Raw genomic sequence first — 13,556 nt, 5'->3', positions numbered from 1 at the left:
TAAGGATTGGACTACATTGTTACACCTTCTTACTATTGTTACTTTCTACTTGCTATGAATTATCTTGCTATCAAGCTACACACTACTACCACTTTTAGTGTTTGCAGAGAATACTATGCTGAAAACCACTTATCATTTCCTTCTGTTCCTCGTTGGGTTCGACTTTTCATACTTATTGAAGGGACTACAATTGACCCCCATACTTGTTAGTCATTAGTGTGTGGTAGAAAATTTTATTTGGTGCTACTATAGCATATCGCGTGTTCCAGCAATGGTATCAGAGCCTCCGTTGTGTGGTGTTAGATTCGGGATGAAATTGCACATGATGATATGTAGATTGATTTATGTATTGGCGATGAGATCGGATGTCGATATGATCGACTGTACATGGTGTTAGACGTTTGGGATTGTGGCATGTTTTTCCATGATCATGGTGTGAAGGTCGTGACATGACATACACCTACTGGTGGACAGCGGTGTCCCGGATTAAGGGGTGCATGCCACGTCATCCTATCATCCATGGGTTGGGCCGAAGGCCCACCAACCATTGAAGGACGACGAAAGCACAATTGCTCCCTAAGGTCGTTTTGATAATCGATCACAACATATACATCATTGGACTAATGATCTTATCCAAGTATATTTCAGAAAAATTCAAAAATGCCTTGGCATATAGGATTGTGAGGAGAAACCCCTTGATGCAAGGAAGGAATAGGATTGGCTCAAGCTTCAAGCAAGAAGACTCTACATTTTATATTTGTGAGAAATCACCTTGAGTACATAGGAAATCCAATACTATTAAAAGGGGGTGAGGTGTTATGATGAATTGGTTTCTCTAGTGCTTAGAGATAGCCACGAAAAAGATGCACTCATTCTCCCACAAAATACATCTATCCAAAGCCAAACCAGCAAAATCGGTGCCACCAACAAATTCCACTTGGCCCTACCGATTTTACACTTATACAGATCCTAAGCCAAACCACCATCTCGGTACCACCAACATTCACATCGGTGCCACCGAAATGAGTGACCAAGTTGCTGGTATCTCTAGTTTCAAACTCTGAATTTCTGAGATTGGTATCATTCTCACCAAGATTTGGAATCTCGTCTAGGTCATCTTTTTGGTACCACCGAGATTCATGTATCGGTCTCACCGAGAATTCCGAAGTTGCCACATTTAGTGCAACTCGGTACCAGCAATATTTATTTCGGTGTCACGGAGTTGTACATTAATGTTCTAACAGTTCTATTTTGGGCGATACATATATATACCCATCCACTACCTCTCATTCGTAGAGGAAACACTCAAAACACACATACACTTGCCATATCTATTTTTCTGAGAGAAAGCTACCTACTAATGTATTGAGATCAAGAGATTCCAATCCAACCATGTGGAACTTGATCTCTAGCCTCTCCAAGTTGCTTTCCACATACTCAATCTCTCCTACCCATAACAAATCTGTGTGAGAGTGATTGAGTTTTTGTTTGGAACCAAACCAAGGAGTTCATCTTTCTACCGCATCTATTACCTTTTGGAGGGTGGTGCCTCCTAGATTGGTTAGGTGTCACTTGGGACCCTCCTACTTCGTGTTGTGGAGTTGAATCAAGAATTTTGTAAGGGCAAGGAGATCGCCTAATTCATCAAGATCTACCTTGAGTGAGGCTAGTCCTTCGTGTACGTAAGACATGGTGGAATAGACAAGGCCGCTTCTTTGTGGACCCCTTATGGGTGGAGCCCTCCATGGACTCTCGTAGTTGTTACCCTCTGTGGGTTGATCTTATCGGAAGCACGCCAAAAATTTCCATGTCAACCTTCGCGTTTGATCTTCCTACCCTTCCCTCTACATTACATTTGCATGTATTTATTTTCCGTTGTTGTACTCTTAGATGTGTATGTGTAGGGTGAACTTGACTAGTCATAATTTCTAATAACTGGTCCACAACTAAAATTGGGAAAAGTCTAAGTTTTTATTTGGTCAAGTAATCTAATCACCCCCCTTTAGACATACTTCTGATCCTACAACTGGTATCGGATCTTTGGTCTCCATTGCATTGGTTTCACAACCTAGGTGAGTATGGCCTCTAGCGAGGGAAATTATCACAGTAGAGGTCCTTATTTTGATGGTACAAATTTCGCTAGTTGGAAGCATAAAATAAAAATGCATATTCTTGGTCATAATCTTGCCATTTAGGCTATTATTAGTGTTGGTGTGCAAGGTGACTTCTTTGTAGAAGTAAGAGAACCGGATCGCGATGCAACAGCGGAAGAACTGAAGATGTTGCAATACGAAGTAAAGCCTACGACATTTTATTCAACTGCTTATGCCCCGAAGAATTCAACAAAATCAGCCGCCTTGAAAATGCAAAGGAAATTTGTGATACTTCGGTTAATATGCACGAAGGTACTGATTCTATCAGGGAATCTAAGTTGGATGTGCTTCAAAGTCTACTTGACAAGTTCAAGATGAAGGATGGTGAAGGAGTCGCTGGAATGTACTCTAGGCTAGCTCTCATCAAAAATGAGATTGTCGGCTTAGGAAGCGAAGATAGGTGTCACAAATTCATCATCAAGAAGATACTTAGATTCTTGGATGGAAGATATGACAAGGTGTGCACATTAGTCCACATGATGCCAAGCTACAAGGATCTCAAGCCAATGGAAGTCATTGGAAGGATTGTTGCTCATGAAATGTCACTCAAGGACAACGACGAGTTGCACAACAAGTCAAGTGGTTCTTACAAAGATTCAAGTGGTGCTCCAGCTGCCACAAAGGACAATCTAGTTACTAATGAAGAAATCAACCTCATAGTCAGAAAATTCAACAAGTTCTACAAGAGTAGAGGCAAAGAGAGAAGCTCAAGCTCAAGACATGATGAGAAGCGTTCTCTAGTGGTGACATAAACTGCTACAACTATGGGAAGCCTGGACACTACTTGCAAGCACAATTTCTCCCCCGGATGATTTTGATTATTGATCACAACATATGCATCATTGGACTAATGTGTTTCCGATTTTATTTCAGAAATGTTCAAAAGATGATATGGCTTAAGGTTTATGTGGAGTTGCCCCTGGATGAAAGAAAGGAATAATATTGGCTCAAGCTTCACGATAGAAGACTCTTCATTTTATATTTGTGAGAAATCACTTATGAATACATAAGAAAGCCAATTCTATTAAAAGGGGGTGAGGTAGTAAAATGAACTAATTGCTCAAATGCTCAACGTTTGCCACCAAAATACTCAGTCATTTTTCCCGCATATCCACTCTCTCAAGTTACACATTCACAAAATCGGTGTCACTAACATTGCCACATCGGACCCACCGAGTTTGAACCTAAGACAGAACCCTAGCCATTCCCACCAAATTGGTGCAACCGAAACTGCATCGGTGCTACTGAGTTTAGTGTGACCAACATTATGTTGCCAAGATACATAAAATCGGAATTTCTGAGTTTGAGTATCGGTGCCACCGAGTTTGGCCATCTGATCGTTAGTCACCTTTTCAATGCCACCGAGTTTTATATATCGGTCTCACTGAGATTACACATTTCACCACTTTTGTGCTAATCAGTACCACCGAGTTGTCCACTTCGGTGTCACCGAGTTGGATTTTTTGTGCGTAATGGTTGGATTTCGGTGGCTGCCTATATATACCCCATCACCACCTCTCATTCGTGGGAGAAGCACTCAAAACACACACTTCATTTCCAGATCCATTTTCTAAGAGAGAACCACCTACTCATGTGTTGAGACCACGATATTCCAATCCAATCATTTGAAACTTGATCTCTAGCCTCCCCAAACTACTTTCCACCAAATTGAAAGTGTGCTGTATCGACTAGAGGGGGTGAATAGGCGATTTTTAGAATTTCATAGCTGAGGAAATTCCTTTTGATGAAATTCCTTGCTGATGAATTACGTGCAGTGGAAATAGCGCAGGATCAAAGGTGCAAAGATTACAACAACAGATTACTTGGTGAAGATTATGATAATCGGTTTGCACAGTACGCAGGTACACAGAATGCAGGTGAAGATTAACTAGATTGGAGAATTTGAGGTTGAGGAAATTCAGAGAAAGTCTTTAGACAAAATCTTTAAACAGTACAAATGAAAGTCTTCAACATACAATTCTGGGGAAATGAAAAAGTTGAAGAAATAGAACCCGTACCATGATGAAGACAGTTGTTGATGACCCAGTTCCCACTGTTGTGACAGTTGTACGTCTGGTTTGGAGCGGCTTGGTAGTGAAACCAAAGGACACACAGTCCCTACCGTATTCTCCTTGTGCTAAGGACACACAGTCCCTACCGTATTCTCCTTGAGCTAAGGACACACAGTCCTCGCCCAACACTCATGGTAAGTCTTCAGGGTAGACTTCCAAAACCTCACAAACTCGGTCACCTGGCGATCCATAATTGACTGCTGGATGCTCTAGACCATGACGCCTAACCTCTTGGAGGATGCATAGTCCTCAAAGGTAAAAGGCTTCAGTTCCACATAGGAACAAATTCTTAAGTGATGCTCAATCACTTGGTTTTTGGTTTGTGGTTCGGTGTTTGGGGAATTTCCTCACTTGATGATTTCCTCTCGAAGCCTCAGAGGAATTTGGGTTGCTCTAAATGACAAGTGTCGGTTTCTCGTGGAGTAGCCAACCAGCTAGTGGTTGTGGGGGCGGCTATTTAAAGCCTGAGAGCATCCCGACATGATTTGACATAAATACCCTTAACTCTTGTGACCGTTGGGTGGATAGGATCCGTGAGGTGGCGCGTGTCGTGGCAACGGTCGGAACTTTCTACTGTGAAAGTCCTCATGTCTCTCAAATTCCTCACTTGAGGTTTTTGTAGGATTAGGCTTGGATTGAGCATCATGAGGAAATTCTTTTTGTATTATTACTTCAACCCCCTTTAACAGTACAGTGTTCCTAAGACTCAAGAGTAAAGAAAACAAAACAGAAAGAGTAAGTCTTTACACTTCGAAGTCTTCAGACTGTTTTTCTTCAGGACTCACGGAATTCCTCATCTTAAATATCTTCATGAGGAATATCAGTTTCATCGCAATTTCTTTGCAATCAAAGTTTTCAAGCTTAGGCCAATTTCTTCAACCGAAGACATACATTTTTAGGGGTCGACATTCATTGTATAACTCAAACTCCTCAGCAGCTTATAGAGCCTGTGTACACTTATAAACACATTAGTTTCTTAACCTATAAGTCTTCAAACCACCAAAATCACTAAGGGCACTAGATGCACTTACATAAATCAACCTCTCCTACCCATGCATATTCCGTGCGAGGAAGATTTGTGTTGAGGAGACTATCTTTAGAAGCACAAGAGCAAGGAGTTCATTGATCTACCACATATATTACCTTTTGGAGGGTGGTGCCTCCTAGATTGGTTAGGTGTCTCTTGGGAGCCTCCTACTTTGTGTTGTGGAGCTGAACTAAGATGTTTGTAAGGGCAAGGAGATAGCCTACTTCGTGAAGATCTACCGTGAGTAAAGCTAGTCCTCCGTGGACGGAATCCGTGGTGCAATAGACAAGGACGTTTCTTTGTGGACCCTCCATGGACTCTCGCAGCCGTTACCCTCTATGGGTTGGAGTCTCCACTAACATGGACATACGATAGCGCCACCTATCGGAACCATGCCAAAAATCGCCATGTCAACCTCAAGCGTCCCTACCTTACTCCTCTACTTTACACTTGCATGTTTTACTTTCCGCTCCAATACTATTAGAACTGCATGTGTAGGGTGTACTTGACTTGGTATAATTGTCGTAGCTGCCTCTCAAGTAAAATTGGTAAAAGACAAAAAAATTATCTTGTCAAGTAGTCTAATCCCCTCTCTAGACATACTTTCGATCCTACATATGGTATCAAAGCATTGGTCTCCATTTCATTTGTTTAGTAACCTAGGAGAGTGGGGCATCTAGTGATGGAAATTATCATCGTAGAGGTCCTTACTTTGATGCCACTAATTTTGTTAGCTGGAAGCATAAAATGAAGATGCACATCCTTGGCTTTAATCCTCATGTTTGGGTTGTTATTCGTGTTGGTGTGCAAGGTAACTTCTTTGGAGAAGGGCATGAACCAGATCGTGATGCGACAGCTGATGAACTGAAGATGTTGCAACTCAATGCTCAAGCCTGCGATATCATCTTCAACTACCTTTGCCCCGAAGAATTCAACAAAATCAGTCGTCTTGAGAATGCAAAAGAGATTCCGGATACTTTGGTTGATATGCACAAAGGTACTGATTCTATCAGAGAATCTAAGTTGGATGTGCTTCAAAGTCAACTTGACAAGTACAAGATGAATGATGGTGAAGGAGTCGTTGAAATGTACTCTAGGCTAGCTCTCATCACCAATGAGATTGTCAGTTTAGGAAGCGAAGAGATGACCAACAAATTCATCACCAAGAAGATACTTAGAGCTCTTGATGGCAAGTATGACACAAATGTGCACATTGATCCAAATGACGCCAAATTACAAATATCTCAAGCCAACTAAAGTCATTGGTAGGATTGTTGCTCATGAGATGTCACTCGAAGACAAAGATGAGCTGCACAACAAGTCAAGCGGTGCTTATAAAGCTTCATGAGATGCTCCCGCTACTTCAAAAGACAATCTTATAACTAATGAAGAGATAAGCCTCATGGTCAGAAAATTCAACAAGTTCTACAAGCGTTGAGGCAAAGATAGAAGCTCAAGTTCAAGACATGATGAGAAGCGTCCGTCCAGTCGTGACCGAAACTGCTACAATTCTGGGAAACCCGGACACTACTCAAATGAGTGATCGGCTCCCTACAAAACAAGAGAAGGGTCACCTCGAAGACGAAGCTCAAGAGATGAGTCACCTTGCAGAGAGAGAAGGAGTAGAGAAGATCACTATGAACGAAGATACTCATGGAGAGGCAAGGAATCAGAGAAGAAGGACAAATACACCAAGAGCAGTTCAAGAAAAAGACATCAAGCTCATGTTGGTGAATGGGTTTCTCGCTCCGTATATGATCACCACTCCGAGAGAAGCTATCACTCCCACTCCGACTATAGTCAAGATGAAGGTGTTGCCGGCATTGCACTTGTTTCCTCCGACTCCCACGACTTATTTGATTCACCAAATGAGGGAGTCTGAAACTGCTTCATGGCTAAAGGCCCCAAGGTATCACACCCCGAGTACCTTGATTTCAATAGTGATGAGGATGACTTGTTAGGAGAAGATGACTTGCTTCTAGATAAAACTAGTGATTGCACTGAAAATGAACTTGATAATTATCATGCTAGTCAAGCGAAATTGAATAATGACGGTAAGAAAGAGATTGAACGACTAACTCAAGAAATAAAAACTCTCAAGTTAGCTCATGACACTACTCTAGAAGACCATAGAGAGCTTGCAAGAACCCATGAGAAGCTACGCTTCGAGAAGCTCAACTTGGAGCAAGAGCATGAGTTCTTAAATGCAATCAATGATGACCTTCGAAAGAAGAGTTCTTCTTATCTAGCCGGACGATCACTCTTGTCTAATTTTGTTCCACAAGTTAAGCCTAAGAACACTAGTAACAAAGGCAAGAAGGTTTCTTCATCTAGTAACAACAATGCTAAAGCTAAATCCAATAATGTTGTTACTAGTACCTCTATTTATTCCACTAACGATTCTCTTATCCAAGTTACACTTGAGCGAGAAAATGATTTATTGAAAGGGATTATATAGAGAGGTCTCTTCAAGAGTCTTGTCGGAAGTAAGCAATTCGAGGAAATTGTGCGCAATCAAGGAGGACATCAGAAGAAACAAGGTGTTGGCTATTTCAACATCAATGGAGATGTTTGGGAAGAAGGTCCATATCCCATTCCCAAGTTTGTTCCCCAGGAGGAGAAGTGTGATTCCACTCGTTCCGAAGGAACGAGCTCGCAAGATGGCCTTCTACCACAAGACCACAAAGGCAAGGGAAAGCTTCAAGATGACATTGACCTATTTGAATAAGAACCCCAAGCCAAGGTCAAGTTGGTTCCCAAGGATAACACTAGCTCTACCTCAACAAGTGCTACAACAACTCCAAGGATTCCCATCAATTTGGTGTGGATTCCCAAGAGGAAGAACTAGAAGTTCTTGAGGGGTGACTCTGCCAATGAAATTCACACTTATTCATTTTGGCAAGAACTATATGAAATCAACCTCAATCTTATGCATTAGTTCAAGGAGTCACACATTCCCTCAAAGGTAAGCAAGGAACTAGGTAATCAATGCATCTTTGGACATCATCCCATTTGTGCTTCACTCCATGTCCATAGATATGCTTGCATATGTTCCTTTTTGCTTTGGGACTAACCCATGTAGGTGAGAAGAGTATGAAAACAACAAGGATTACTCCCAACTCAAGATGATCTTCATCAACTTTGAGCATCCACCACTACTTCACCTACTTGAAGTCTTCCATGACAAAACCCAAGCTTAGTTGATCCCTCTTTGTGGGGATATCATATCAAGGGGGAGCTTTAGTCTAATACTTAAGTATAAGCATGTCCTAAGGATATGAACACATTAATGCTTATGTAAAAGTGGTAACCCCACTTGTCCTTAACGATGAGTATGACCTATGATCAAGTATTCTTGCTTGGCTCCTATGTCAATATACTCATACATAGATGACTTTGTGTGCTTGATAGCTGCTAGAATGTGTGCATGTTGACCTTGTTTGTATCATCATTCTTATTGTGTGAGCATGTTCGTCTGCATGAATTTAATCATTCGAGGACATCCGATTGTTGTTATATGGCTTTTGTTTTATCTTTTGCCAATTGGATGGACAAGAATGCCTAGGTCCCTTCTCTATCTATCTATACTATCTCATCTCAAGTTCTATTCATGCTTCATCGAAAAACTTGAACAAGCACTTCTCAATCCCTCTGTGTGAAGGTGCATTCGAAGTTTAGTATCGTCAAAGGCTGCCTTCCAAAACATCTTTGAAAAACCCAGTGTGACCAATTCCACAAACTCGGATCCACCCATTTTCCAAAGTTGATTAAGTTTCCTCATCTCGGTACCACCGGAATTGCCAACTCAGTTACACCTAGTTTCCCTATCTACTAACAGTTGAGGAACTCGGTGACACCGATTTTGCCATCTCGGTAATACCGACAAAGCACATGTATATATAACTATGGACCGGACCTTTTGATTTCACGTCTTCGAAACGGTCTATTCCTCAAACCCTCGCTGCCCCACGAGACCCCAGATTATTGCCTTGACTCCCCGAGCGCCGGCGCCACTGGGACTCACCGTCATCGACGAAATCTGCTCCCTCATCGTTCCCATAGCCGAACCGCCACTGAGCTAGGGTACGGCTCGATCCCATGTGCATTCCTCGTATGATTCTTACACATTGGGACAATATTTTGTTCTTTCCACCTTGTGCAAACCTCCTGTCCACCAGATAAATCTCGTACAGTAGAAGAAGTAGCAAATGTCGCATCTGATCTGCCGCAGAATGCAACTCGGTAAGACCGAGTTTGTAAAATTGGTTCCCCGATTCCTGTTTTCGGGTTCTTGAGAAGCAACTCGGTGAGACCAAGCAGCTATTTTCGGTGTCACCGAAAATGACTGCCAAGTTTCTGTTAAGCGAATCTGTTTTCTCGATGACTCCAAAAATGCCAATTGGGTGCCACCGATTTACATCCTGCAGAAGATCATACCCTGAGTTTCAGACTTCAAATTTTCAAAAAACATCTGAATTTTGTGATGCTCATCTAGTCTATCTTTCCTACAATCACTTAACAGGTTCTGTTGTTTGCTGCTGTGCTTGTGTCTCAGTATGTCAGGATCAGATGACAGTTAGAATGATTTCATAGATTAGTGTGTTGAGATGGATTCACGCACTAGTCCGGAGAAGACTGCTTCAGAGCCAATTTCTCCCAGTTCCCATGGCTTGCCCTAGGCATCCACTAGGCAATGTAGGAAGCTAAATTCTAATGAGGATTCAGACTTTGTGATTGAAGAAACTTCAGCTCCTCCTAAGGCTCCTCCAAGGAAAGTTGTCAGGAAGATATTTGTGAGTGTTGCTGATCTGAGAGCATGTGATTATGCCAAGAAGGGCAAAGCTATTGCCAAGGATGCACCTGCAAAGAAGGCTGGTGTGAAGAGGCCCAGGAAGAGAACTATCCATTTTGTTGGGAGAAAGACTTCTATGTTTGAAGACTCAGAAGAAGTTGAGGAAGAAGCTCTTGAGGAGATCCCAGTTCCTCCCAAGAAGAAGAAGCTGATGGGCGAAGCAATGAAGCCTGCTCCAAAGACTGTTGCTAAAGCAAAGAAGGATGTAGGTTCTAGGAAGACCACCAAAGATATACCTGCACCTGCTAAGAGCAAAGGCCCTGCATCCAGTGCCCCTGCTGCAGAAGAGGAAGAAGATGAGAATGCTCCAGTTCTCAGGAAGCTCAGACTATACGTACCACTCCACAACGATGCTCATCCTGTAGCAGAAGACATGAAGAAGAGGAAGGATGCTGGATTAAGAAAATGGAGAACTAGTGATCCATATGTTGTCCGAAGAAGAACTGTCGTTGATCCAAGGTTTCACACCAAGGAACAACAAGATTTTTATGAGTCTGTCTTGTATATCAAGAGTCCTACTGTCAGTGATATGAGGTATGTCGACTCGGCATACATCAAGGAGAATGAGAATTTCTTTCCACATGTTCAAGAGAACTTCAGGATAGTTGACATAGAAGATTTTGTTGGGAAGGAGATGACCCCGTGGAATGACTATCTAATCATGCAATTCTATGCAACTGTGCACTTCTATGAAGACTCCCTGGTCTGGATGACAGATGGCCACAAATATGAAGCCACAATTCCTGAATGGGATGCTACCATTGGTGGACCCAAGCAAGAAAATTTAGATGTAGATGTGTATGCAGATACTAAGCAGAATCACAACTCCATGGCCAACATGTACAAGACCATTCCACATGAGTACTTGGCCAGTCACAAGGTTGGTTCAGTGTATTTTCTACAAGCTGGTATTCCCACGACAAACACTATATTGCGATACACTCTCATGCCTAAGTCAGGAGACGAGAAGAGTATCATAGGATATTCAATCAACCTGCTGCACCTGCTTGATACACAGATTTAGAGTGATGGACTTGATAGTTGAGACTATCCGAAGGACTGCTACAGATCAGAAGAGATCTTGTGGATATGCATCTTATATTCAGATGCTCATCAATGCCAAGCTAGGCAAGCATGCATATCTACTTGATCGTCCCCATCTTCCTCTTCAGCGTGAATTTGAAGATAATGAGGTTGTGATGGATGACAATGCTCCCAACTCAGCTGTAGCAAGAATGGCAACAGAGGCAACAAAGGTTGAAGCTGCTAGAAACATGCCACCTCTAGTTCCACACTTCAGAACTCAAGCTGAGCAAATGGCATTTCTAGTGTGTGTTGTCCAATGCATAGAGAAGAACATTCAGGAGATTATGCAAAATCAGAAGAACCTTGAGAGAGTTATGGAGACAAAATTAAACAACATGGATGTGAAGGTAACTGAGTTGACCACTATTGTCAGACAGCTTCAACATGAAGTTGACTCTATGGAGATTCCACGCTCACAAGATGAAGATGAAGATGAAGATGATGATGAGGAGGAAGAGTCTCCTCCTCCCACTACCAAAAGGTTCAGGACCCAGCCCCGGTAAGTTGTTGTTCGTGCTCCAGAGACAAGACACACATCTTCAGCACAAGCTTCGGCACCTTCAGCACGAGCTCTAGCTCAAGCTCCTTCAGTATCAACTCCTTCGACTCCAAGGACATCATCAGAAGCCTTCGCCCACGTTGTCTTCTCGACTCCATCATCAGCTGCCCACAGAGACGAGTAGTTCTATACTTTTGAACTCTTTGGTAACTTGTTGCCAAAGGGGGAGAAATGTATAGATCATAGACTTCGTGTGAGAGAGAGCTTTTGACTTTATTATATCTTATTTGATTTTAGAAACTTTTTTTTGGATGACTTTATCCTATTTATGTGTGATCATATGCTTTATCCTGTGTGATGCTATGATATTATCTTTTAGCTATCCATGTGATGATCACTCACTTATCTTGTTGGTGTCATGGGCATTGCTATTCTTTTTATGGACCACCAAGATGTATGTGATATGGAAAATTAACCCATGATCCTAATCGATTATGCATTTGCATTCAAACACAAACTTTAAATAATGCACAAATTTTGGGGGAGCTCTTGCTTTTCAAATACTTCTCAAAGCGTCGATGCTAACCATTGATTATATCTTTTGTCGAAGCTTCGATCTATATGTTGTCATCAATTACCAAAAAGGGGGAGATTGAAAGCACAATTGCTCCCTAGGGTGGTTTTGATAATCGATCACAACATATGAATCATTGGACTAATGTGTCTTCCAAGTATATTTCAGAAAAGTTCAAAAGATGCTATGGCCTAAGGTATACGTGGAGATGCCCCTGGATGCAAGAAAGGCATAATGTTGGCTCAAGCTTCAAGCTAGAAGACTCTTCATTTTATATTTGTGGTAAATCACTTTTGAGTCCATAGGAAAGCCCATATTATAAAAAGGGGGTGAGGTAATAAAATAAACTGATTGCTCAAATGCTCAAAGTTATCCACCAAAACACTCAGTCATCTTTCCCACATATCCACTCTGTCAAGTTCCACATTCACAAATTCGGTATCACCAACAATTGCCACATCGGACCCACTGAGTTTGAACCTAAGACAGAACATTAGACATTCCCACCAAATCGGTGCAACCGAAACTACATAGGTGCTATCAAGTTCAGTGTGACCAACATTATATTGCCAAGATACACAAAATCAGAATTTCTAAATTTGAGTATTGGTGCCACCGAGTTTGGCCATCTGACCGTTAGTCACCTTTTCGGTGCCACCGAGTTCTATATATTGGTCTCACCGAGATTCAAAAGTTCACCACTTGAGTGCTAATCGGTACCACCGAGTTGTCCACTTTGGTGTCACCGAGTTTTCTCCTTTGTGTGTAATGGCGGTGTCCCCTTCGCCCACCTCTCATTCATGGGAGAAGCACTCAGAACACACACTTCATTTCCAGATCCATTTTCTGAGAGAGAACCACCTAGTCATCTGTAGAGACCAAGATATTCCAATCCAGTCATTTGAAACTTGATCTCTAGCCTCCCCAAACTGCTTTCCAGCAAATCAACCTCTCCTACCCATGCATATTTTGTGAGAGGAGAGGTTTGTGTTGAGGAGACTATCTTTATAAGCACAAGAGCAAGGAGTTCATTGATCTACCACATCTATTACCTTTTGGAGGGTGGTGCCTCCTAGATTGGTTAGGTGTCACTTGGAAGCCTCCTACTTCGTGTTGTGGAATTGAACCAAGATGTTTGTAAGGGCAAGGCGATTGCCTACTTCGTGAAGATCTACCGTAAGTAAGGCTAGTCCTACGTGGACGGAAGCTGCGATGGGATAGACAAGGCCGCTTCTTTGTGGACCCTCCGTGGACTCTCGCAGCTTTTACCCTCCGTGGGTTGAAGTCTCCACT

Source organism: Hordeum vulgare, chromosome 6H, assembly GCF_904849725.1.
Source record: "Hordeum vulgare subsp. vulgare chromosome 6H, MorexV3_pseudomolecules_assembly, whole genome shotgun sequence".
In the NCBI taxonomy this organism is placed as follows: domain Eukaryota; kingdom Viridiplantae; phylum Streptophyta; class Magnoliopsida; order Poales; family Poaceae; genus Hordeum; species Hordeum vulgare.
Note: the sequence above shows the minus strand (reverse complement) of the source record.